The following is a 4,426-nucleotide window of genomic DNA, read 5'->3' on the forward strand; positions in this document are numbered from 1 at the left end:
CAAGTTATTATCTTTATTAAATATCCTAAACAAAAAAACTAGGTAATAAACTACTCCAACATTTCCCATTTAAAAAATAATTTAAATAAGGGAGAAACATTTTAAGGGTTTTGAACGTTGCTTTCTAGAGAATTTAATGAAGTGTCTTCACCGATCCCCATTTCTCTATCAAGAATTACTAAACTCACTGCATCAGTAGATCTCCTAATTGTGAATATTAAAAGCATCTAGAAAATATGATTTCTTCCACCTCGCATACATAATGAGACACATTTTCTCTAAAATTCATGTATCTTTTGAGTGTGTCTAATGTTTGTGGTAGTATTGTACATGATACACAATTCCTTTTAAAGTTCACATATACTTTGAGTCTATCTAACACCTCCACAATTGTAGTCAAAATGATTAAGGGATTTTCCCTTATTAACACGAACAAAAACAACGAGATAGAGAAATAACAATAATTTGAAAGACGAAAAAGGGATTCGAATTGTATTTAATAAGATAGAATTATAATATTAAAAAATATCATAAAAATCCACATGAGAATTTTCCATACACTATTCAATAGGCCAAAGCCACCCTAATATAGAATTATAATATAAATTTTGTTTAGTTGTGACTCTTGAAAAATATTGTAATTATAAAGTATTGGGACTTTTCCAAAGGATATTAGTTATGAAGTGTTGTGACTTTTTGAAAAGAATATAACTATGAAGTATTTTGATTTTACAAAGGATTTGTATTATGAAAGGATACAACTCTTGGGAAAGAGGAAACAAAAATGTATATTTTATCCTTTCCTTATAATTAGAAAAGGAATAATTTTAGAAAGTAAATAGAGAGATGAGATAATCTAGAAGGAATAATTCATGGAAGGGCCAACTAAGGATAGGATAAATGGACCAAGAAAAGAGGAAGGTAAGAAAGGTATGTTTGTGGATTATATTTATTTAATTATGTTTATGAATTTATTTATATTAATGAATCATACTTGTGGATAATTTATACATATGCATATGCTTATGTAAAGGTCAAATTCAAAATGGATAACACACATGACTTAATGGTTAATGGTTTAAGATCAAGATAGTCCCTTTTTAGATTAATAAATAATATTAATGTTCATTAAAGGTTACTTTATTAATAAAATCTCATATGGGGAGAAGATTTGATCATAATTTCTATAGTAGTAGTATCAGAGATGGGTGTAACCTCACATTTGGCTAACATGATAAAGTAGATCACAAAGTCTCAGTGACAGTATCAGAGATGGGTATAGCTACCCATTTGGATGACACAATAGAGATGGACATATAGTGTTGGTATTAGAGATGGGTGAAATTCCCATTTGGCCAAACACTACCTAAAAGGATATGACCTCTAATGTTGGTACATGTGAGAAATTTTATCTCCATCTAACCAATATGTTTGGGAAAATATAATGTTAAGAACATTTTGATGGTGTCAACGTATGCATATGTGAGCCTTAAGGGGTGCACTCTAGAAAATATGGTTGAATAACTAAGGGCTAGGAAACTCAATCTAGAGACATCTTTAAGGTTGGATTAGAATAGAGGGTAGAATAGTTAGATATATTTTATTATTGTATAAATTCTACCACTGGTTTTGCAGGTATTATTGTGCTACCTAGTGGGGCTACTACAAAACTCAAAATCCATTTTAAGGCAATTTTATTTTCATTGATTTCAAGTAGAACAACATTTGAATATTATAACTCATCACCAATTTCTCTGATTGGCCATTATGAATTCACTTTTAAAAATTCCACAAATAGTTTTGTAGCACTAGAATTGCAAAAGATTTAGTAAGCCAAGGTATGACCCCTTTTTAAAGCCTCTAAAGCCTTCAAAATTGATTTCAATTTTTTTTTACCACACCTCAATACACAATTTTTGTAATAACTTCAAAAATACACTTGTTCTTGCAATGAAAATATATTCGTAGGATAATTTATCTAAAATGAACCTCTAGGGAAGAATTAAAAAAATTCTAAAATCAAACAACCAACCTACTAGATATACTTAGCTTCTTGAAATAACAAATTTTCACTGATATAGCCCTTATAAAACAACAAAAAAAATTTTATTTTTGGGTGATGCAAGATTTCCCTTATAATAAGGATTCTCTAACATCAAAAATAAATATCATCTCTTATACAAAAATCACTTTCTACATTCCTGATCAAGTGACATGTTTCCTCTTAAAGTCCATATCTCCTCTATGTCTTTCTAACATCTCTATATTTGCTAAACTTTAATCATGTTCAAGTATCTCCACACCTTTCACATTCATGGGATAACCATGATGCCAAACCCCATCATTTCTTGAAGGGAACAAGTATGTGAGGCCATATTATATCTTTAGGGATATTTTTTTCAAGCCCCCAACTATTGGCGAACATAGATGGGTTATTTATTATGCAATGAATCATTCCTAAGCAAGAATATAGTTCAAGATGATACAAAACCCCCTATGTTGATTGCCTCCAACCTTTTGTGATCTACTTTTCTTATTATCTAAAGAATAAATATTTCATTAATTGTTGTATTATGAGGTGATCTTTTATCATTAGTTGGGTTACTTGTATGTACCTCAAAACTAAAACATTGTGTTTCACCTTTATTTGTATAAAATCTTTCATTTTTCTTCAACTTTGTATGGATGATATTTTTGGCCCACTAAATGAAATTCATCTTCACATGTCCATTTTTATGAGAATACTTAAATTTTATTTACATTCTTGTTAAAATGTCAGAATCTTTCACAAAAATTAAAACACATTCCTCAATAATTTATTTTAACCCTTATTACCTCTACCTTCATAATCAATCAGAGATGAAATTATTATTTTATATGGGTTTATTTTGTTCAATGTCAAAATAATATGAAAAAAAATTGATGGCATAATATTCAAACAATAATCTTGGAATCATCATCATAAAAAATGTTACAATTTACACTTGTAAGTTGAATATGAGAATAATAAATGCTTCTATGTTGAAGAATATTATCTCCCTCATTCATCTTTGTTCTGAACAACATATGCTTTATGGAAATTTTGTCATTAGAAACTTATAAACCAAATAAAATAGAAATACCATCTTATATTTAGTTCAAAATCATTGATAAATAAATGTGATGAGGATATGAATCTTATATAGCATAGCCAACAAATATTTCACCTCTATGATATTCAACCATGCAATTTGTGGCTTCCTCTTCATCTTGTAATTTTCTATCAAGTCCATGTATAGTAACTAAGAATTTTTTTTCAATTAAAATAAATAGTATTATATTTTTCCATGTGTGTAATCAAAAATCTTAAAATTGCTCAATCATATTTCTTTTATCCATTATCCTTTTTACCAATGCTACATTATTTTACTTTGTTGTTACTCTATAGAGATATATATTAAGCCACACCTCTTAATATATACATGTCTATCATTCTTCTCATTTTCAAATCTATAAAATTTCCTCTTATCTCTAGAATCAAATAAAAACTTTGAGAAAATTTTACTCATTCTATTTTATGCACTTTCCAAACTACTTGAGTGTTAGTGAGGGTTTAGTGTACCATGTTCACACCATAGCTATATTTCTCTTCTAATCTTTTGATGTAATAAAATGACTTTATAATAATTCCTATTTTTTATAATTCTTAATATTGTATGTTTTCTTTGACAAACTTGAGGAGAAATATAGATATCCCAAGTATCCACGAAAGCATGAATTCTTCAATCAAATGGATGCAATAATACCTAGTGAGGTAGATGACCAAAGAAAGGTAAATCCTTAATTTTTTTAAAAATGTTAATAGACTCTTGATGGTATAAATATGGATATGAAACAAAAATGTGCAAGCCTTGTAAAACTTTCCAAATATGCTTAGCAAATTTCTACCTCTTGTTTACTTTAAAGATTCAAAGCACCAATATTCATTATTATCATAGCTATTGAAAAATAAGCAACTCAAGTTTCTACCAAAGATGTAGAAAATGTAGTTCCCCAGGATGACACTTTTTGCATGATGGAACTAGAAATAGTCTAACAAGTGTGAGTGAGACAAGAAAAAGATTAAGCTTTAGATAAAAAAATCCTTACATTAGAACCTATTGTATTACCTATATTTTCTGTAAAACTAAACAATAATTTTTTGACTCGTCATTATTGAAAATGTAGAAACACATTTGAGAGGATTTAATTCAAATTGTAAAAGTAAAAGAGTTGAAATGATTAACTCAAAAAGAATTAAAATATATATTAAATTTCTGATAATTTTCAATGTTAAAACATTATTTTGAAATTCAATAACTACCAAAAACTCCCTTATAGAAATATTTACTAATAACTAACAAGTTAATTTATTTATTAACTACCCTAAAATAAGAAGATTAATAAT

Source organism: Cupressus sempervirens, chromosome 5, assembly GCF_028749045.1.
Source record: "Cupressus sempervirens isolate cs-2001-9-10 chromosome 5, ASM2874904v1, whole genome shotgun sequence".
Classification (NCBI taxonomy): domain Eukaryota; kingdom Viridiplantae; phylum Streptophyta; class Pinopsida; order Cupressales; family Cupressaceae; genus Cupressus; species Cupressus sempervirens.